The sequence below is a fragment of the Mustela erminea genome, chromosome 3 (genome assembly GCF_009829155.1).
Source record: "Mustela erminea isolate mMusErm1 chromosome 3, mMusErm1.Pri, whole genome shotgun sequence".
Classification (NCBI taxonomy): domain Eukaryota; kingdom Metazoa; phylum Chordata; class Mammalia; order Carnivora; family Mustelidae; genus Mustela; species Mustela erminea.
The window spans coordinates 139,835,255-139,859,401 of NC_045616.1; the positions used below are offsets into that span (position 1 = coordinate 139,835,255).

General features: G+C 41.2%; 1 protein-coding gene across 1 annotated transcript in view; it reads right to left on the reverse strand.

The window, feature by feature from the left end:
* CDH6 (cadherin 6) overlaps positions 1–20,309 on the reverse strand; it is a 125,144-nt gene extending 104,835 nt beyond the window's left edge. The window contains exon 1 of the mRNA XM_032337708.1: positions 20,067–20,309. The gene's annotated coding sequence lies outside the window, so the exon portion shown is untranslated. The remainder of the gene's footprint in view (positions 1–20,066) is intronic.
* Positions 20,310–24,147: the final 3,838 nt, after the last annotated feature.

The window sequence follows — 24,147 nt, forward strand, 5'->3', positions numbered from 1 at the left end:
ACAAGTGTCGGAGAACGAGGGAGGTTTCGGACGGAGTGACAGGCACATCAGCGAAGGCTGGGGAAACTGAAAGTTACTGGGGCAGGCAAGAGGAAGAGGGCAAGGTGCTCTCCAGCAGATAGCTTTAAAAGTAATTTTTAACCAACATTCTTTAAGAGCCTTTTGGAAAGCAGATCCCCCTTTCCCAGTGGCATCTGCCAACTGATAGTACAACAGGAAAAGAGGAAACTGCTTCCGAAAAGGCTTTAAAAAGAGACTTTTAGAGGCTGTTAAAAAGGCATACAATCACATGCAGCATCAGCCTGTTGAAGCAGCAGCTTACTGTGCTGGCTGGGTTTCTCTTCACAGCCTGCTGTTTTCCCTTTACCCCCAACCCACCACCCATTCTCTGGGGCCCTTCATCCAAGAGCTAAGAGCTAAGCAGCACCTCTGTTTACTGCTTAAGCTCCACACAGAACAGGGACGCCGATAGCTATTCCCTTCTGTGTGGCCCTGAGATGTGGTCTCAAATTTTTCTCTTTCATTCATTGTATCTGTCCCACCTCTGAGTGTCTGTGACATGTGCTGCTTGGGAGATTTTCCAATGGTATGTTGCAGCCTTCGTTCTGTGCTTTCACTGTTTGCATTCTAATGACCTTTCCCACCATCCGTTGTCCAGCCAGTGAAGTAGCTGGCATCTGTTTTTAGAGTTCAGGAAGATGCGTTCAAAGTGCACCCTATCAGTCCTTTTTGTGACAAAGTTCCCAGCGAAGGAAACAGGAATTATGTTCATCCTTGTATCTGCTGTAATTAGCATATAGTAAGCAAGCAATCAGTACTTGCTGAAAATAAGAATGAGTACACGAATGAGTGAAAGAGTATCAGAAGACTAGCAAAGGGAGGTGCTCTGGAGCACATACCTGGGCTAGAGAAATAGCTCTGACCAACGGGTAGCACTGATTTTTAGAATTGTAACTTATCTCCCTCATTTATTTTTCATATGCAAATACCTTATTGAGGAGTGTTTTCCTAGAGAGAATTTTGAGGCAGAAAAGTAAGAAAGGAGAACCAGTACAAGAAAGTGTTATCAAGTTGGCTACCACTTCATGAGATCATCCTAGAAGCCCTATGAAATGCAACTCTGGACCATCTCCCCTGGGAAAGAAAGGCAGAACACTTACCCATAGACTCCCACCCCCTCATGTTAAAGTTTCACCTCATGGGACACGTTGCAAACACTTCCAGATTATGTATGGTTTTAGCATGAAACAGGTTCCTGAGGTTGCTCACTCTGTGCCATCAACAGAGAAGCCCTAGCGTGGAAGGCACGGTGTGCAGGCAAGGGACGGGCACAAAGCACCGCCGGGTTGCACCTGCAGGAAGTGGGTCGGAACCTGTGAAGAACTGGTCGTCATGGCAGCGGCTGAGTGAGAGACAGATGAGGCTGAGGAGATGTGAAATGGTACTTGAGTGCTATCTGCTGCAGTCCCCCAAGTGTGAATATGCTACATGGAGCCACTCATTTTTAGGGAAAAAAATGTAAAATCTCTTAAATTTGAATTCACAAGTTGAAAACTAGAATTTTAAGTATTGTGTTTAGTCATGTAAATCGAGTGTACTCTTAGTAAAACCTTACATTACAGAGTTAGAGAAATAGAGAATTAGACTCATCTGGCTCTCTGTGTATCTATTCTTATTTTTGAGTGATATATTTTCAGGAGGTTTACAACTAGAAATATGCCAGGAGAGACCTGTGGGTCTCCTATTTTCCGCACTCATGTTAGGGAAATGACTGCAAAGGAACTGGCCTGGGCTTGATGCAGAGTTACCTGGACTATATTTCTGGGAATTCTAATATCGGCTACCGAGGTGTCCCAACTGATGAATTTAGGGATGAACCAGAGCCTCAGAGCAAAAGCATGTCAGCTACGCTGCTACCATGGGTGGTGGAGTACGTACACATTAGTCTTCCGTGGTCTACCACAGGGTACCTGAGACTTTGTTTCCATGTGAATGAAAATAATACTGAAAAATTTATGTATTTCTTCCATTAACAGCTAAAATGCTGCACTCTAAGTTGTTAAAAATAATGCAATTTCTGGCCAATTGTAAATTTTACCATTAAAACAAACGATCAAATTGCTTAAAAAAGATTCCAGTAGAGTCTTAATACAGTAGCGATTCAATAGCCACAATGTCTCATTAAAAAATACGTGAATAAGATCATTTTAATAAAATTTTAATACCATTCTTCTTGAATTCATTTCCATTCAACTTCCCCCACATATTTTAGTGTAATGTAGTTTTCTATGCTGGAACATCTTATATTGATCACATATGCCTTGCAAAAATTATGGATATGAATTAAAATTTGAAATTAATATTTTTCTGTAAGCCTAATACTTTTGTTCTGAGCAAATTTAACTTTATCATGACACAATTCAACTTTGCAAATTTTTGTAGTTACATCATTATATTTATACACACAAAAGTAACTTTCTGTGAAAAACGCTCATGCAAATATATACCGTCCTAAGGGGCCGCAGGCCTCAGTCCAGCCAGGCATGAGGCCCAGGTGCAAAAACCCGGGCTCCCGATGAGCTTAGAGCTCTGCCGGGGCCAGCAGCGCGCCCAAGCAGGGCAGTCAGCAGCGCGAAGACGGCGGGGCCTGCCTAGGGTCCCCGACAGCAGGTCCTAGAGTCCCCGAGGGCAGGTCCTAGGGCCCCAGCTCTGTGCCAAACCTTAGCCTGCCGCCGCCACCTGCCTCGGGCCGAAGCTCCGGGCCACGCACACAGGCCTTTTTCACGGCAAGCCCGGACGTGTGCTCCACGTGGAGATCTATGCAGCGCCGTGGGGTGGCGGCCCGCCAAGAACTCTCTCTCATGAGCGGTGGAGGGGGGATGTCCCAGGAACTCAAGCCCGCGGGGCCATCGGGGCCAGGCAATCAAGGGTGGCAGCCACCAACACCAGGGCACCAGGGGTGTGTAAAAGTTCCCTTCCGGGAGCCCTGGGAGCCCAGGAGCGGGGCAGGAGCGGGGCGTGAAGATGGCGCCCACGGGCGAGGCAGTAGAGGGGGCTTCGAGACGGCGCCCACCAGTCACCGCCTGTGGAGGACTCCGAGAGACGCCGGGTCTGTCTGAGTAGATGCCTGCCCCTCCAGGACAAGCTGAGTGAGCAGCTCACCCCAGGTGCAGGTGCAGGACAAGCTGAGGAGCCGGTCCCTTCCGCCGCTGACCCCGCGCCCCTGCATCGGCTGCTTCCCGTCTGGCCCTGCGGCTGGTGAGTCTTCCGAGGGGCGCTTTCTCGCATCCCTTCAGCCTCGGCCATCTGGGGTCGTGAACCCCGCTGTCGTCCAAGCTAAAGGACGGGGGGCTGGTGGCTCGTCCCTCAGGTGCAGGGCTTAAGAGCTGAGGTGGCCCGTGGGAGGCTCCTGATTTTGAGTTCCGTCCCGACTGCCCTGTTGGCTGCGCCGGGGATGGGGCTTGGGGGGACAGTGTGGCCGGGCCGCCCTGCCGGCTGCCGCGTGGCCGGCACCGACCGGTCGGGTCAATCGGCCGGTTTGTAAGGGTCTTTCAGAGGAAGCTGCGCCACATGCAGCGGTACATTGGCTGTGTTTGTGGGAGGAGGCGAGTTTAGGACCCACTTAGGCCGCCGTCTGGAGCGGGAAGCACCTTATCACCATCGTGTTTGTGGTGGTTTCAGTGGGGGAGCTGTGCGTGCGTTTGTGCGTGCGCGCGCGTGCGTGTACGTGCGTATGCGTGCGCGCGCGTGCACGTGCACAAGCCGGCGTCCGTGCATTCATGCGTGCGCCCTTGCTTTGCTCCTGTCAGTCCCACGTGGACAGGGGCAGGCTGGCAACTAGGTTAGAGGAATAGCCACTGGCCAGGACCAACAAAGTGTTCCAGACAATTCGCATCTATTATTTTTTACTTCATTTTGGCCGCAGTTAGTTCACACCTTTGCAAGCCCAAATGAGGAGCCCAGCTCAGGTTGCAGATTTTCTGGGGAACAATGCTGAAGAGGCTCTGAGGAAATTCTGAATTTAAGCCACATTTGGCACATTCACTGTGTCAGCCAAAACACGGTTCAGTGAGAAGAATTATGGGCATATTGCCCCCAGTGGCACATTACATTTGTGACATAAAAAATGTGCTTCATTCCAATCAGTGAAATTAAAAAAAAAAAAAATAGCTTGCAGCATGTTAAAAATGCCCCCAAACTTCATTTGATTGAAAATTTGGAAGAAATAATGATAACAGCAATTGTAACAGCAACAGAAACACCTAACATATGCCAGGGTGCTTTCTACACGCCTGGGCACTCTGCTAAAGTTCTTTTCAGCATTATCTTGGTAACTCCTCACAACACCCTCATGAAGTTGAGACTACCATTATCCTCATTTTATTGGAGGAAACTGCACTAAGAGAAATGTCCAACAGAGCCATCTGCCCCTTATACCAACACAGTCAATGTCCCAGTCAATCTGGGACTCCATTTATCATGCAAAAGTAGGAGTTTGATGATAAAGATGCCCCCTTTCCTTAAAAATTTGTGCATTATTCATCGCCTAATTAAATACAAAGCTTTTATGGTCTTGGTTCCTTAGTTCTAGAGTGAGGCTTCTTTGTTACAGTTAAACATTTGCAGTTAGGTGAACTCACACTGTGGCAAGGTCAGCTCTAAGGGAATACAAATAAGATTAGGAAAAAAGTATAACATTTTAGACCTTAGACTTTATTACAGGATGTTTTAGGAACATCCTATTTTGTGGTATACATCACATCCACATTAATGCATTTGTAAAAAAAAAAAAATCTCAACACCTTATTTGCCTAAAATTACCCAGACAACAGGGGCAGAACTCTGTTGGATTTTAATTTCACGTTTTATAATTATTTCTTACTGTTTTGAGTTGGATTTAGATAAACATCTGCATTTCAGCTTATTTGCCTTTCAAATAAAACCTTAAAAAAAGGTTCTTAAGGAAAGATTCAGGTTATTTTTAGCTATAAAGAGAAAAGAAAATTGTTTTGTGATGCTATTTTTTTTTTTTGTGATGCTATTTTTAAACAACACTTTTTAAAGTTTTCTTAAAGCTCCAGTGGTTAGGACAGTGCTAAAGGCAAAAATATTGCTTTAGAAAACACTTCAGAACATGCTAGACAAGTTCAAGTCCAAGCCAAGCCTCCTGAGAGCAAGGGAGAGTGCTCACATGGCATGGTGTCCTTTGACTCTCTTAAGATTATTTCCTAAATGAGACTATGGGAACACAATGAAATTATATTTTTCTTCCCAGTAGTTAAGCTTCAAATGGCTAGATGAAAAAGATGTTTTCTTTTTGGACAATGATGAATTTCTAGTCAGTCTATTCCCAAAACAAATACACCAAAACCTGCTTCACATGCAAAGTAAAATGAGATAGGAATAGAGGTCATTCTGATGGCTTAGGTACTGCTCTAATTGCCATTTTGCAGGTAACCCTTACTTGATGGAATAGGTGGGTTTTGGACTTATTTATTACCTCTAAAGCTGTACTTTATGAAACTGAATCCCATTGAAGCCCTCACTTATACAGTACTCGAATCAAGGGAAGCTGATCCCAAGAATGGATCTTTGGTCTAAAAAGCCCATTAGCACATGGGATTTCCAAACAATTAATAATGTATTAAGAGTGGTTGCATGACCTAAACTGGCTTAATCAGACTATCAGACTGAAGGGCATTGCCTTTAATTCTTGATTGTGAGAGAGGTTTCTCTGTCTTCTACTACCAAGAATAAGGAAGTATGTGGCCCCACTTGTCACTGGTAACCATGTTAAAGTCTGGGAGAAATCCCTGGTTGAGTGATTCTGATGCCCAACGTAGGGGCATGGAGAGACAGAAAGATCCTGAGTTTCTGATCATACCGCTTATGTGTGTGAGCCTGCTTTCCTATGGACTGTCTGTCATATAAAATATAATTGTATTTATTTCTTAATGCAGTTGGAAATGGGATAACCCAAAGCATCCTAACACAGGCTGAAAACACTTAGTGAGAAAGAGTATGAAGTAATCAGATCTTTAGGATGCTGAACATGAATTACTCTATCTTGCTTTTCTGATCACCTTTCCTCTGTTAATAGGCTTACTTATTGGCTTCTCCTTTACCCCCACTAGCTTAATCACTCCTGAAAATCCTTTAATTCTCTGCTTAACCATTCTCAAGTTGGGGATGTGAGTGTGGGAGAGGACTACCCCTAAGCAGTTTCGATTACTTGTTGTTAATGTGTGATGTTACTGAGTGGAAAGTATTAATCAAGAGAACGGTTGAGAGGCAGAGAAGAATTTTGGGAGCCACTGTTCTAATTTTCTGAACCCTCAGTTTCTACTCCTTTTCCTCAGAAGTTACAGTGTCCCATAGTGGTGAGATGTAATAGAAAAATCGGATGGGATATACCACCATACCTATTGTAGTCTAGAAAATCCACTTACGTAAAACAAACTATTGTATTGACTAGTAAATTTAAAATTCTCTATGCACCTTTGACTTAAGGCTGATGGATATCACATTAAGAGGGGAAGTGTAAAGAACATTATCCAAACCTCTCCCACTTCATCTTACAACTTTACAAAACATTTGGCATGCTCGGAGCTGGGCTGAGTGCATATTTCATTGCCAAGCAATATTCATGAAGATTCTTTCCATGCATTGACTGCCACTTAAGGAATGAAGCAGGACTACATAATCAGTGGAATTTAATTTAATCTCTTTTGTACAGCCATGTTCAAGGTTATAACAAGGTATGTAGGATCTTGTATTAAACTTCCTTATAGAACGTCAAGACATATTTCCAGGGTAGAATTTAAGGGAAGAATTATTTTGCTCACGAAACGTGTATACAAAAATGTTCCACAGATTGTTCTGTAGATTGAGTTTGATGTACTACTATGAATGGATTATACGCCCAAAGATAATCAAGGTTTATCAGACTAGCCTACACAAAAGAGAGAAAATATACAGCCAACATTTTCAAGTGGAACACATAAATATAAACTGTAAACAATTCTATGCCTTGGTGCAGAGTGACCAAACAAATGTCAACTCTTAGATAAGGAGACATCCCAAATTAAAAAAAAAAAACAAAACACAACTCAAGTGTTGTATTAGGAGAACCACCAGTTACAGGGTCTGTAGCTGTTTCAGATATTTGGCCAAAGTCACCAAGGTTGTGCTAGGGATATCATCCTTCTACTGGGTGTGCCCTTTTGGTGTGGACAGTCTGGAAGGCTGGCACTGACTTCCTTGATTCTTAATTGTATTCCTACAACGTGTCCAAAGGAAATCTGATGATAAGTAAAGAAAATGAACACCCAACAGGAATAATATAAAAACACATAAATGTAGTCTAGAATAATGTGTTCTTGCCATACATCAAAAAGAGTGCTAGGCCTTAGTGGTAAAAGCAAGACTGAGAAGCCTAGTTCTCCTGATGCTCACAGCTGTTGCTTATCGGTGAGACCTAGGTAACCAGACAGAGATCTTTGGAAAGATGTGTTTACAGCTGCACTGAGGCTAAGTAAGGGCTATTACAGAAGCATGCTGTGAGAAATCGGAGCTGAAAGCAGGACAGGTGAGTGAAGGTCAGAGAAAGCTTCTTGGAGAAATAGACTCTTGCCCTCTTTCCTGAAGAGCCAGTAAGATTTGTCCAGGTGACGATGAGGGGGGCGGCCGGGGGTAGGCAGTCAGAACAGCTGTTGCCGTGCACACCGGCTGGATAGCAGTACAACCACTTAGCAAAGGGAGATCTTAATCTGCTTTATGAATAAAAGGCTCAATCCTGACAGAACATCTATCTGTTCATTAAGTAAGTTTCTGAGATGGCAGTTTTGAGCCATCATATTTAATATTAAATACATATTGGAACCCACCTGACATCAAAGCATGGTGTTACCCGTGGCGCTTGACACAATGCCTTGCGCAGAAGTGTTCATTAAATGCTTATTGAGTTGAATTGACATTCTATCGCCTGAACCTTAATTTCAGCTAGTCTTCTTGGGTAAAGTGATTTCTTGCTGAATGTATCTCTGCTGGTCAATATATTAGGTAAGGCTTTATGCTGTACAGCAAACTCATTGGTGAAATTGTAGCGATTGGTGGAAGAAACACCATGCACATAGTCTGAGGCATTCTATCAAGAATAAAACTCTGGTAAGCTTTTGGTATGAGTGGTTTTGGACGTGTGGTTGTTTCTGAGCTGGGGTGGAAGGTCAAAAAACAAACCTAAAAAATGAGTAGAGACCCTATAAATCATAATGTAACGTTAAAGGCCAATTTCTATATTCATATAAGATGTAACTTTAGTCCATATAGGATTTATCTGGTATAGAGTACGAAGAAAGGATCTATTTCCCCTGAATTTCTAGTGCATGTTTGTATAGTCATCCACTGTCTCTCCTTCCTGCATTGGACACAGGAGGCCTTCAGTAAATATTACAGAATGAATAAATTAATGAATGATGAATCTGAACCTCCCAAATACTCTTCCTGTGTTCCCTTTGGGACCAGCATGAAGTGATTGTAAGACTGACTCAAATTAAAGTGAAGAGCCAGGCCTAAAACTGGAAGGCTTTCTTGGGGCTGATGATATCTGTTGTTTTATGCTATCATTAATTGATTATTAATTACTATGGAAATATACTGATATATTCACTGTGGCGTGGAAAGGAAAGATGTGTTTTCTTATTTTCTTTCTAGTTACATTTCTGAATCCTGAGACAGGTGTACATGTTACATGTTACAGTGTCTACCTTGTATTTCCCCACACTTTTGACATTATTTTTGGATTTGAGATACATACACCTGAATCTATCTACCTACCTATTTGTATCTGTCTTCATCTATTTGAGTAAACATACATGTGTATACATATGTACATAATAAGCATAAAAGGTACAAGAATTCGGTAGTTAAGAGGATTGGCCATCAAAACTGGAATTAACTTTAGCTCTTGAGAAGTACAGCTGACCATTGAACAACATGAGTTTGAACTGTGCGGGCCCACTTATTTGTGGATTTTTTTTTTTTTTTTTGATAAATAGTGTATAGCACTGTGAATGTATTTTCTCTTATAATTTTCTTAATATTCTTTTCTCTAGCTTTATTGGAAGAATACAGTATATAATACATATAACATACAATATATGTAGTAATCGACTTTTTGTGTTATTAGTAGGTCAATGGTAGGCTATTAGTAGTTTAGTTTTGGGGGACTCAAAAGTTATACACAGATTTTCAATTCTACGGGGGACGGTTCCCCTAACCTTTGTGTTATTCAAGGATCAACTATACTAGCTGTGTGACCTTGGGCAAGTTGCTTAACCGCTCTGTTTTCTGGTCTTTAAAATCAGGAGGATTGACAGAATTTACATCAGATCATTCCTGTAAGACACTTAGAACTGTATCTGGAACATTGTAAGTCCTCTGTAAGTGTTAGCTTTAATTGTTACCCTACTCAGTTTTCCCAGTCATCTTTCTTGTTTTCTTATTTCACAATGTTTTTAAAAGAACATGTAGGATTATTTGAATGAGAGGTGACAAAAGTCACTCACTTAGCAAAAAAGCAATTGCTTTATTTATCACAGAAAACATACAGTAACATGCGTGGAAGCTAAAACAGTAAAAGAAACTCTCAGAAGAACAATGTTTAGTTTATGCTTGAATTCTTAAAATATATTGAAAGTATAAACTCAGAGGAACTTCCTGTTTCCAAACAGAAATTAAGAATTAAAAAATCAAAATGACAGACTTCTTGCTAATCTGCTTAGGAAGGCATAAATTGTTAATCAGGCTCCAGGCAACACTGTTTCATAGCGAGTTTAATAAAAAATCCGCCTGAGGGAAGAAGAGGTCTGGTGGCCGGATTTTGATGCTGGGCAGCTCTATTTACATGTTTAGTCCCTCTAGCTCTTGGGACTCTGTGGATAGGGTTTCCGTTGAAATTGGCTCCTTGTATAGGGGTCAGAATTATTAAAATGATTAGCGTGGAATAGAAAAGTTATATTTTTTCACTGCTGTGAACGAGCTTGGAAAGGAAATAAATTGGGAAAATATTTATTTAAGAGACTCTGGCACCTTGTATGAGAATTCTGCCCAGGATGCATTTATCGAACCCTCCCTATGTGCTTATATTGGCTAATGATGCTTTGATCTTAAAACTGCGATCTGGGAATGGAGAAGTGATATTTTAAAACCACCTCTTCTATCTCCTGAACCTGGATTTATCTATTCCGTAGGCATCTTATATGTGGATCAGGTGGGCTTTTGCTGTGCGGGGAATCAAGTAAGGAATTGTCTAAAAGTCTTGGCGTTGTTTTTAGGAGAACTTGTCAATCAGATAAAAGTTAAATTGGAAAATATTTGACAAGCACAGTATCTTTTGAGCAGTTGGAGCCTCATGGCTGCTTCTCTGGATTGTTGAGTTTAATAGACAGCCTGAATTTCATTCCTTCCTTTAAAGTCTTTCTTAATAACATTATGGATATTAGTGTGTATTTCTCAATTACAAAGCACAGCAAGTTTGACTGTTGTTTTCTGTGATTAGTTTCTCTAACCAGCCATGATAAAGAGATTGTCATATAGACAAAAAAAGAAAAAAAAATAAGCCTTTTAAAAATCCATTTTAATTTAGTGACAAATTGGGAAGCAAGCATATGCTCTATAGATGTTCAGAACATTCAGGGTGCAAAGCAAACTTTTTGTTCTTCAGAGCCCAATTAATCAGGCAGAGGGTTTCAAGGATTTCTCCCCTTTCTGTACACTCTATAAAAATCTTTCATTACATCACATTAAACTCCGTAGCTTGAGAGCATTTTACTGTTATGTAGCTTTCACCTTCATATCTTAAATAAAGTAACAGTGCCGTTTAGTGTTCTGTTTGGAGGGAAAGCAGTTATTCACATGATCACCAGACATCTTGCGGTGACCTTCCCTCTACTGTGGTGATCTCTTTAATTTAATCCCCCCCCTTTTTTTTAAGAACACAAAGTACACACTCATTTAAATTCAGTGGGGAGAGCTTTTAAGAAAAACACACCATGGTGCTATTTGGAAAGATATTTTGGAATGTGGCATCTGAGAATTAAAAGCAAACTTGAGGAAGAAAAATAGGTATCATGAGACAAAATTTTTAAATATGAAATCTGTATTTGGCATGCCTGTACACTACAAAGGTAGTTGACCTGCAGGTAAATATACTTTCTCTGAATGCAAAACTTACTGCAGAGTTAGTACCTTCTGGATCTGGAGGCTTGGGATCAACTCCTCTTGCTGACACTGATCAGTAATTGACCCCTTGATTCTGCTGTCTTAATTAGGAGCTGCCCAAGTGTTTGTTTGTGTTTTTTTGATAAAAAGGCAGATATGAGTCCAAAAGAGAGTGAAACTGTGGCACTGAACTTTATCATAAGGCCTCCATCATAGAATTAATTTTTTAAAAAGAGTTCATTTATTTACTTGAGAGTGAGTGAGTGAGTGAGAGAGAGAGAGAGCATGGGACGGGAGGGTCAGAGGGAGAAGCAGGCTCCCCACTGAGCAAGAAGCCTGATGCAGGGCTCAATCCCAGGACTCCGGGATCATGACCTGAGCAGAAGGCAGCCACTTAACCAACTGAGCCACCCAGGCGCCCCATAGAATTAATTCTTTATGAAAAAATGGACAAAATCCGAACTAGATACTTTTAAACAAGTAGTTTAATATGAGAATAACTGTTGGGAGATACAGTAGTTCGATTTCATTCATATTCCAGTCTTGGTGGATTTTATCATTTTTGCATTGGTGATTACTTAGTTTGACCACACCATTTAGATCTGTGTTAAATTAGAACCTGTTGCTAAGGAGAGCTTAGAATATTTTAGTTGAATGTGAAATTGAGCAGTTTCAAACATTTTATAAAATGGATGATAGTAGATTAATGAAACTCTTTTTTTTTAATCCTGCAAAAGAGGTTTAAGCTTTGTAGCTAAAAATATGATAAGCTCATTTTCATGACTGAAATCTACACTATAAGCTAGAAGCCAATTGCTTTTTGAAGTAAAAAACCTTAAAATACAGTGTAGGACCTTAGAAAATTTGTGTTTGTCCACAGTAATGTAAAGTTCACTTTTATGGAAAAAAAAGATGCCTCTTTTATAATGTGAATGGTTAAACTGGGCTAGGTTTTAAGTTATCATATTAGATATAAATTTAAAACATTTTGTTTTCCACTGAATAATTCACTATGTAATCCAGTAGGGAAATTCATTGTTGATGACACATTCTGACCGTGAGCTCTGCAAAGCACAGTTTTGGAGGACTTGTTAACAGAGTCAAAGACTGTATTACTATTGCAAACATTAGTATTAATCTCTATAAGGTTTAATTAAGGGATCCAAGGATACCTTTTGATTGAATGACTTTTATTTAGTTTGTCTTTTTGGCTGTCTATTTGGCTTTTAAATATCATTATAATTCCCCTTTACTTTTTATTCACCCAAATGAGGAAGAGAAGTAGGTCAATCATTTTTCAACATGATGTTATTCATTATCTAACCCAGTGATCCTCAGACTTTTGGATTTCATGGAACATTAACAGTTTCTTTTTTTCTTTTTTTTAAGGGGGTAGAGTTGACATTGGGTCTCTCACCAGATTTTAATTTTGCTAAGGGGGAAAAAAAGCCACAACATAATTTATCCAAACGCTTTCATGAGAATTGACATTTTAACTCCAAATAAGTGGGAGGGTCACTGGGTACTTAAATAAATTGAGATTTATAAAAAACACAATAGGTTGACAAAATTTTTCTTATCCGATCACTGACCAATAAACTGTTTTTTTCCAAGACTGACACTTTGGATAGTCTGGAAAATCACTGACTTAGATAAAGCTCACTCAAAATAATGGTCAAGCCATTAAAGCTGAAATAAAAATCTAAGTTTTATAATGTGCCCCCAAATAGTGGTCAAAATTTTGAAGGAAAATTTTAATATTTCTTTACAATAAGAGCTTTTCAAAATGGTATGAACACATGAAATTTCTAAAGAAGTCTAAATCCTTATTTTCTCCAAAACTTCCTATGTCAGCTCCTTGACAGCATACTCATAAATCATAATATTATAGAGTTAAAGTTCCATATTAATTTTTAATGTCATAATTAAGTGGAGATGATAAAAAGCAATACTGCCCAGCAACTAGAAGTTAGAAAAGAGAGAGATACAACTCAGTAACCTCTCTGTCATCAAGTATCTCAAATGTAAATGACAGGTGTTGGGTAAAGCCATTTCTAAGCTCCTGTCTATGTCTCACATCATCTTATTTTATTTGTAATTATGCTGTCCATGAAAGCCGGACTAACTACATGACTTTCTGAGTCTTGGCAATAGAAAGAATGGAGAATAACTCATCAATGTCAACCATATATACTACTACTATATTGTTAATAGGATGTTTTCTGCTCCACTCCAACTTTTTTTTTTTTTTTAAGATTTATTTATTTATTTTAGAGAGAGAGATGGTGGGAGAGAGCACAAGCAGGAGGGGCAGAGGGAGAGGGAGAGAGAATCTCCAGCAGACTCTATGCTGAGCATGGACCTGGACAGAGGTGGCTTGATCTCACAACCCTGGGGTCACGACCTGAGCCAAAACCAAGAGCCGGGTGCCTTACCACCTGTGCCCCCCAGGGGTCCCTTTCTTTTTTTTTTTGGTGTGAAATTTTACTAGGCAAAGAAATCGTTCAGAATAAATATTGAACTGTGATGGTAATGAAATAACAAAACTGTGGTCATAAATAGAAGAAAATAATTATTTTTACTCATCAGATAAGGAGGGGAAAGAAATATGACCTTACTCAACTCTACCCACAGTCCTAAATGCTGTGTACAGAATGAGAGTATCGAATGCACTGAGAAAGGACTCGTATCGTCAGAGGGTACTGTGCAGGTGGCCTGCCCCTGTCAATGAAATGAATGGTTGTCATTTTTTAGTTACTTTCCTCAAATACTCCTGGCACATGAGGCTACCTCTGAAAGCAAGAGAAGATCACCTATTCTCTTATAAGAAGTACCATTATGCTCAAAGGGCTCACATAGTACTCTTTACTACAATTATAAACTGTAATGGCATGCTTGCAAGTAGTTTTTCAAAAATGAATAACCTAGATTTTCCTCAGCCTTAAAATCTGCATTGCTTGGCCAAAATAACCAAGTCACTCCATGTCCTCTTCTGCAGTGTCTTTCTCGGAGTGTCACACTTTAAATTCTAAGATATCACAGGTGTTGGTAAACAACACATTCATTAAGTGCTTAGCTCAAGCAGGAATTCCCTGGAGAAGAATTAAACCAAAAAAGGGCTAAATAAAAAGGATAGCGGTGTAGCATTTTCCTTTTGGCTTAGTGTATAATTATTATTTTACAGAATACATGTAAAATGTTTACAATACCATGTAGCATATAGAAAAGCTCATTAAAGACTTATTATCATTTAGTGTATAATTATCATTATTTTTCAAATGTATAAAAATTTTGAACCTAACCATCAGAATTTTTTATCCTGGCTGTCATATACGTGTGTGTCGTGTGTGTGTGTGTGTGTGTGTGTGTGTGTGTGTGTATGACATACTTTTTAACACGCAGTCTGGGCTGGGGTGGACTGTCTTGCTAGTTAGTCTTCCATCATGCTATACCAAGTATAGAATCCAAATGGGTGACTTATATTTGGTGTGTGTCACTATTATATACTTTGGTTTGCAGGTGCCAGAAGATCATACAGTGATCTATTTAATCAGGTCATTTGATTAATAGAGGAAATAAGCACCCAACAGTGTTAGTATAAAATCTACTTAGCTTGTAGGACAATAAAGAGAAGGAAAAGAGTGAATAGTCTTCAGAGCACTAAGAAAACCTCTTTCTTTGATTTTACTGGACTACAGATCACTTTTTAAAAAAACCTACTTTGGTTATTTTACGACTCATGCAGGATCATTTCCTCTAGGTGGTGATTTTTTTTTCAAGGATAATTTTCAAATTTGCATTCCATGATAGAGAAGTATGGTGTTTTTAAACATGTTAATGATGTGTTTATAAAGTTCTATTTAATAGTAGCAGTATTTATGTAGTGAAAAATGCACACTGTGCGAAATCAGCAATTTTGATTCTTTCTGTTATGTTTCCTTTTTATGTAAAAATTTACTTCCTCATCTCTTTTCATTTTACTTGTGCACCTCTTCAATTTATTTTCTGCTTGCTGTTTTCTATTCCTATCTTACTAGGTCTCCTAAATAACTTCTGGGTAAGATCTGCCAATTTAGGAAATTATAGGAAGAAAAAACCACACTGTTCTTTCAAGGGATTAACTATGAAGACAGATCATACCCAGTGGTGGCGAGCTTTATACTGCCCATCTTCATAAGATGCTCTCTTCCCAAGACAGCTCTGGGTATGGTAGGAGAGGCTTGGGACACTTGCTGCCCACTTATACTGAACATCAAATTTAACAGTAACATTCTGGCTTCAATTAAACTCTTCCTCTTATAAATCCCAGCAAGATGATCTGATTAATAGAGGAAATAAGCACCCAACAGTGTTAGTATAAATATATCGAATGGATGAAACAAGATAAAATAATATGGAATCGGGGGTGGAGGACACAGCGCCCTCTGTGTGTGCGTCTAGTTTACACGTAGGCACCTGTGCTCACAGCGTTCTTTCTTCAGTGGGTTTTCTGTGTTGGAGGAGTTAAAAATTTCCTGGATAATACAGTCTTGAACAACTAGATCCGGGCTGTTTCTCTGACCCAACCACTTTGACTTAAAGAGCTTGAATCCTTTTTACTTTTGTAGCAGTGAAGGTGCACCAGCTTTTTTGAATGGTTATTTGCATGAAGTTTCCCCTTATCCTCCTACTTGGTGAGTGATGGGGTTACGGAGAGCGTATACACTTGGCTCTCCAGTTAATTAGGGAGAACTTGAAGTTTCTCATATGACTGCTTTGAAAAAGGGAACATTCCTTAGGAATAGGACTTTTAAAATGTAGGCCAGTAACTCTTCATAAAAAGAAAGCTCAAATAAAAATATTACTGTTGAGATCCAGGAAAGTGCCTCAACCTCATCTATCTTCAAAGTAAAATAAAAATCCCATTGGAGAACAAAAAGAAATAAAGGAATGAAGAGGAAGAAAAGCAACCCAAGCCCTACATTTCTGTATTTTTTCTCTTTTAGTGGAACTGTGTCACAACTGGGTGCTGTTCTCTCTCTCTCTCTCTCTGTGCATGTGTGTTTTAAAGTAAGTTTTACTTTTTTTCTTTCAGCAGCTTCCCTATTAGCATGATGTTCTTGAGTCTTTCTATTTAGAAATATTATTCAGAAAAAAATTTATACCAGAGAAGGTTTGATTATCTACATTTTCACCTTTTTGTGAAGCAAATAAGGTGAGCTCAGTAGACACTAGCTAGGCTGCAACACTATTAAAAAATGCAATTCAGACTGAGTCACTGTTCGTTATTTTTATAAGCGAGACCCTAATTCTGATCAACCCCAAAGAATGGGCTGGCGTGACTAAGCAAGCAGCGCGAGGCAATGGCTTCTGCCGGATGTTATCTCATTTGGAACACATTTCAAACTTTAGAACAGATTTTTAAATTGGAATTTGAAACCTGCAGACTGTCAGCAGAAGAGGCTGATTCACCCCTAGAGAACTTACTTTAAGTCCCAGGCAGAGTTTTTTTTTTTAAGGAGTAGGTTACCTAAAATCTGTTGGGATATATCAAAGAGAGAAATAAAAACGCCTCACAGAATAAGGGTGCCACAGGCATCCAAACAACATTTGGACTTTTAATATATGCTTATTTGAAGGGGGGGGTTCTTCAATTTAGAAGGCTTTAGTTCAATATGCTTGCGAATGTTTATGGATCTCTGAAAGGCTAATTACATATTTTTTTCTCAGCATTTCTTTAGTGCGGAGATGTTCTTTGCATGGAACTTTTTGAGTTATAACTATAATGGCATTCTTATTACTGGATAAATTTGAGAGAGTGAACTATAGTCTTGGCAAGGTCAGAACTAAGAAAAATCTTATGGTGATGGTGGTGAATTCTTTATTAATTGGCTAACGATTTCATTTGGAATCGTAGAAAAGTTACCAAAACTCTAAATACTGAGAAAACTGCAAATACTCCTGAGTTCCTTAAATTAGAGGAACTGTACACATGAGAGCAAAAATAATGATTTTAACCTGGCAGAAAATGTCAAGCTGGTACTTGGAGGACCTTAACTCATCTATGAAGAAAAAGCTATTATCCACGTATTATCTTAGCTAAAAACATCCATGATGCAACTGAAGACAGGGAGAAATGCATGGAGTGACCCACTAGAGGTCCCTTCCAACTAAAAAAAAGTTTCCGTAGTTCAAAGGACGCAGCTTTAGTAAGTTGGCATTCAATGACTGCAAAGCAAGTAAGGGCCAGAAGGGGGGACCACACGTTTCACGTCCTTAGGAAGAGACATGGTTTTATTCAGAATATTTGTCACATTTTATTTCTTTTTAACATCCCTATGTGGGACTCTCACTCGGTTAGCTTTAATTAGATATTCAGAACTTGTTCCAACTCATTGATACATTGCCACACGGAAGTGTCTTTTGATGTCCTGGAACGGTAGTTGTGCTTTTTTAGAAATTTTTACTGTTTCAAGTTTCTCAGAGCAGTATTTTGTGAGATAGACTTTTCTCTTAAAAAAAAAAAAAAAATCAAGAGTGCCTTAAAGTGAGTTTTTACTTGCAAAGCTGATGGAAGTGGTGGGTGGAGGAGGTAAGATGCACGTTTTCTGAGAGTAGGCAACTTGGTAGAAAATGATTTTGTTTCTATACATTATCTTTGCAAAGTTAGCATTAAGAAATGTAATTGCAATAAATTGGTGTAAAAGCCAGATAATAAAGGGACTAAAAGTCCCTATAGAGAATCCAGTCTGTCACTTATAATGGCAGTAAAAGATAATTTTAGACAAGTACAGTAGAACTAAACCGTTGCCATTTTCCTTCAGAAATGTGCTGCTGCCTCTCGTGTTTTTCTGAAGAAATTGGTTACTTCCCCTGCTTTCAAAGTATGCCATGAGCCATCAAAATAGGTAGAAAAAGATATGCCTTTTATTTCCCCCCAGTACCTTTTTAATTAGAACATACCAAAGAACAAAAGGAGGTGAGATACAATCCTGTGCAATTCTATTTTCCAGTAAATTGTTGGATTTCTTTTAAGTTTCTGAGCTCTGCATTGAAAATCTGGCCTCTGGCATAAACTTTGCCCTCTTCCTTTTGACATAATGAAGACATCTGCTTGATCACATCCCCTTTCTTCACACAACTTATTTTCCGGATCTCGAAAATAGCAAACACAGAGCCATGCAAGTGCTATTACACAAAGGATGACACTCAAGCCACACTGGAAGAATTTTTTTTTTTCCTCCTAAAGTAGAATCCTAAAGGTTTTCCTTTTCAGGTAAAGGTGTCAGCAAGAAAGAAAGGAGATAAGCACTCCTTGGCTACCATTTGTATAAGCATATTTGTTATTCATTCTTAGAAGAGTTGTACATTTTCTAGGTATGTCTCTGTTCCTCTTCTGGCACAGAGAAGACTTTATTGTCCCTCTGGACAATAAACGATCAGAAAGCATATTTTGTGTGTGCAGCCATAGGTGTACCAACCAGACACTCCAGAGATATTCTTGAAGGAAAGATCTTTCCTACATTATGTGCTTCAGTAAGTGAAAGTGAAGACTGGTGGAGACACGGGGTGATAGGCTTCTATAATGTGAATATTATAATTAAGATGGCTTTACCAAAAAGAAGAAAAAAAAAAAAGAAAGAGAGAGAAATGTGTGGCTTTCCAGATTATTAAACTTCTTGGTACTTGAATTTTCTCAGTAGTTAACTCAGGTGAACAGCCCTTTGCACCAACAACGACCTGCATAGAACTCCCCATAAAATATGGATTTTATTGCAGCAGTGAAAACACTTCTCAGCACCATTCTGATCTCTCCAGCATCCTCCATCTCGAGATCTCTGATAACTCTTGCCAGAAGAATATCTAACTACAGGAGAAGTAATCCCAGCTCTGCAACTGCTGCAGTACGCAGCACGGCAGCGTCCCCTCTTAGTAAATTCTGGGAAGAACGCACTGGGGGGCTCCACTTTTCCTGCATCGGACACCTACAACCAGGCACACTTGGTCTGCCCTCCAGCCGGTCTCGGGGAGGCAGATGTGTGCCTGGCCAGCCGTGGAAGAGCACCGGCGAGCTGCGTCTTCCACATGACTTTTCCCTGGACAGTGTGCTCCATTTTCGGAGTCCAGTGTTGGACTTTCCTTGCAACCCAAGCATTTCTTTCCCGAGCCGGCAGGCATTTCCCCGAACGTGCAACCTAACAGTTTTCTTTGGCTCCTTCTCTGAGCCAAATCGTGTATTTAGCTTAAGTTTTCCTTATTGGGAGTATTCAGGAGTTCTCAAGCTCCCTGATTTTCTGCTGTACCCCCAAAGGCAAGAAATGTAACTCAGCCACATCAGTCCCCGCACAGACCCTTGTGATGTGGTCAGGTGGAAATAAATCAAGCCCCAAACAGCTCCGCGGGTCCTGCACGCACCAGCGCCCTTGGTAATTGACCAGCCAACTTTGCAAATGCCGGAGCTCCCCTGGCAGCTTCCGCCGGCGGAGAACAAGGCAGGGAGTTCTTCCCGGCGGCCCGTTACTTAAGCTCCCACCCAGCCCCGCGGCGGATGGGTCTTACCAGCAAGCGGCGGAGCAGCGCCCGGGCTCCCCGGGAGCCGGCGCCAGTTCTGGGCAGCGGCAGCAGCGCCACCCGCGCAGCCGGACCCGCGCAGCCGGACCCGCGCGCCTGCCCCGACCCGGGCTCGCAGGCTGAGCATCCCTCCCAACTCCGGCGTGCGGCACCCGCCGGGCGGAGAGGGCTCTCTCTCTGATTGGCTTCCATCGACGCTACAGAATTAAAAAAAAAAAAAAAAAAAAAAAAGAAACGAAAAAGAAAAAGAAAAGGCAGGCACCGCCACCACGGCCGCCAGCAGAGACCGAACCCACCTCCGCTCTCCTTGCCGCGCCCGGGGAGACCCTGTGACCCGCCCAGGCTGCTCCTGCCTCCGCTTCTTCCGCGGTCGCGGGCTCCGCCGTTCTCGCCGCCGCGGCTGGAACTGCAGCTCTCGGGATGGGAAGGGTACGGGCTGGGGAGAGCTGGCTCTTGTGGGCACACACTGATTTGCAAGTGAATGAAGTGGGAGGGAGCAAAGAGAGGAGGACTTTGTTAGCGAGGCCCGGCGCCTGCCCCCGCCCGCCCCCTCCCCTTGACAGAATGACTCCCTGTGTTTGAAGTCCGGAGCGATTCGCTCCCGGTAACACTCCCTCAGCCCCAGGCTCTCCTTTCCCTTCCTTTCTTATTTTTGGGGGTTAAAACAGACTCAGAACTTGCGTGACTCCATCTGTTTCCTCCTTTATACTGTCAAAATGCACCTTGTGCTATGATCCGCCAACAGTCGGATGCTCTTTCTCTCTCTCTCTCTCTTTTTTTTCCCTCCCGACCGAGCAATTACAATTCCCAGGGACCGAGTACCTCGTGGCGCTCGCAGCCGGCCGGCTCCGTGCTGCAGCTCGCAGGACACGCACACAAAACCAGCGCGTCTCCGGAGAGGACAGTCCCGGTGGCTTTTCTACACCACACAAACAGGCGTTCTCCAGGCGCGGGCAGACCCACATTCAGACGTGTCTTTGCTTCCATCCTACCAGGAAGGCAGGGTTTTCCATAGTTCTGTGATCTCCGTTACTCTGTCGAGTGGGTAAAGCCCGGGATGGGGTAGCACGAAGCCATGCTTCCCCGGGGCTGGCAGAAACGCTCCAAACCCGATCCCTCAGGCTTGCCCGTGACTTCCGGCTGATTCCATCTTTCTTAAATGAGTTAATACAAGGATACAAAAGCCGTGCGCAAGAGGGGTGGGTCATGACAGTCCAGGTCTGCCCAAGGGTTCGAGATCTTTCAGGAAAGTTCCTCAAGTAGGATACCCTCCACATTGAACTCTTTGGTACGCAGAGCAGTGGGCATAGCTATATTTACAGTCACAGAAAAGGAATTTCTGATAGTAGCTGTAAAACTCTTAAGCGTGCCAGAGTATTATTAAGTGAGAGTAATGGTTTTCTACATGGAAGAGGTAGACATGAGGGAACCAGGCGCTGCTGGATTAGGAAAATTAAATCTAATTACCACAGTGATTGCACCCAGGGTCAGTCGCATCCCAAACCCGCTGTTTGTGTAAGCGGCATGTTCATGGGGAGATTTCCATTGCCTGGTGCTCTCAAAACAAAATCCGGGCCACTTTGGCCTCTGAGTGATTAAACTGGTTGGAGGCCGGTCTCCTTCCCAACTGAGCTCTTACTGGAAAATCTTTTCTTTCACTAATAGAAGTTCAGGCATTTAAGTAAAGCCAAAATCAGAGTAGTTCCTCTAGGCCGTCTGTGCTTCAAAGAAGTGTGCTCGGAATGGTTTTAGCACAGATGTTCCACACATGGAAGATGGAAAGACTCTGAATTTTTTTCTTGAAAAGATCTTCTCCTAATGAAGAACTGCCACCAATTTACAAAGAAAGACTGAACATTTTTTCTTCGAGCAGCTATTTAAACTCTTGCAGAGAAAGGACAGGCAGGCAGAAATATGCTTCTGATTCATAGTTCATTCCTCAGATTATGAATTTCTCATACAATTAATTGGAAATACCAGCGCTTTATTTTGTATAGTCCTTTGCTGATTACAAAGTACTTTCATAGACTATTTTATTTAATTCTTCTTCCAACAAGTGATATGATTTTTCCTCATCAGGACAGAGGAAATAGATTGATGAAGAGATCGCATAGGTTAAGTAATGTGTCCAAGGCAATAAGACTGGTAAGCAGAAGAGGCAGACATACTCCTAGAAAAATTGTGTTCAGGTGTGTATGTATATATATAAAATATGCATACTACATATAATTTATATGTAATTTTAAAAGTATGCACTTATAAGTATACCAATTAAAATAAGTCACATTTTAAGGGTATCTTTTATTTTTTATTTTTTATTTTTAAAGATTTTATTTATTCATTTGACACAGAGAGATCACAAGTAGGCAGAGAGGCAGGCAGAGAGAGAGAGAGGAGGAAGCAGGCTCCCCGCGGAGCAGAGAACCCGATGCGGGACTCGATCCCAGGACCCTGAGATCATGACCTGAGCCGAAGGCAGCAGCTTAACCCACTGAGCCACCCAGGCGCCCTAAGGATATCTTTTAGAAAGATGTGCATATTAACTGATCTTTATCATAAAGTGGGATATTAGTGGAGTTGATGTTCTACCCACTGAACAAGTTAGTATCTCACAAAGGTAATCTCTAAGTGTTTGAAATATACTACTCTTCAGATCCCATTAAGCCACATATCAAAAGTGGCTAAAACAGCTACATTTTATGAGGAATGGATAAGCAATTAATTAGCTTATGAACAGTAGCAGCTTTGAATCACATAAGGGATGTCACTTTTTTTTTTTTTTTAAGATTTTTCTTTCTTTATTGGACAGACAGAGATCACAAGTTGGCAGAGAGAGGGGAAGAAGCAGGCTCCCCACTGGGCAGAGAGCCCAATGCAGGGCTCAATCCCAGGACCCTGAGATCATGACCCGAGCTAAAGGCAGAGGCTTAACACACTGAGCCACCCAGGTGCCCCAAGGATGTCACTTTTATACTAAAAAAAGTTTTTGTGTGATTGTTGAGGATCTCTAGTAACATTTACCATAATTATTATTAATTTTCAATTACTAATATTGGTATGGATGTAAATAGGCATAATTACTTTATCCCAATTTCAGCGATGAAAGAACTGAGAGTTCCTAAGGTTAAAAGATTAGCTGGTATCCCGTAAGTCCTGTTTCCAGTTCATTCTCTGGCACACCAAAGCATGGTGGTGAGTCACAGAAGCTAATTAGAGATAGTTAGACAAATGTGGGGGAGGGTGTCTTTGCTATCATCACGTGGGCTCTTTTTATGAAACACGAGTGGACGTTCTGCAGGGCCTTTGGAAAGGCCCAGACGCAGACACCCGGGAGCTACCAGTGCTCTGTCTGTACTGCTACTCTTTTTCCCTCACAGTGCTTCTGCCTGGGTTTTCTCTGCCTTCACAAGCCTTCCTCTGCCAGTCAGACCTTCATAGCAGCATCACTGACAGCTCCTGAGCTTACCTGGTGGAAAGGGAGTGCCTCCCGCTTTTTGCTCCATTTCCATTTTTACAATCGCTCCTACATTCTAGATGCATCAGCAGGGGCTGGGGCAGGGGGTAGGCAGCAGGGTTATCTACACACTGGGTCCCCTAGCAGGGAGGGTGTGACCTCCTGACCTGCAAGACCTCCCGAAAAGTGTCACGTTTCACCTAGTTTCTTGTTTAGGAATTTGGTACAGCTGAATATCTCATCTGCTTTTAGGTTAGTTCATTATTTTATATGCTTCAGTCAGAATTACTTGTACTTCTCTCCTTTACAGCTTGCAAAGTTTCAATTAAAAAAAAAAAACTCCTTCATAGACCATTACTAGGGATATTAATTTTGATGAGGGATTTTTCAACTTCCACTAAATCTCTCTTCAGATGATTAAGAGGCCATCTTATCCTTATAATGGGGATGCATATAAATAAATAATTACAAGTTCTCTGACTTTCTTTTCAATAATATACATCTGTATGCAGTGATTATCTGGTAAAAACATTTTCATGATCATCAACAATTATTCTTGATTAGAAGAAAAAGTTCACTTTTAAAACCATGCGCCTAATTAAGAACCTTGATATGAGTGGATGTGCTTCAGCCAATCCAAATCTTCCATCTAAAATTTACCTTAAGGACGTTGCTACCAGAAAAGGTACACATGTTATAGTGCTTATTACTTAACATCACAATGTGCACAAGTGAACAGATTTCACTGAGGAATGAATGCCTTATTTCCCCACTCTGCCATGCGTGTATATGTGCACACGTTCATGCCCATTTACCCCATCCCCTTGCAGTGTTTTAGGGGAAAAAAGGTTTAACCGCTCTTGGTATTATTGAACTGAAATGAGGAGACAGGAAGCCTCCGTGGAATTCTCCTTTTGTAAAAG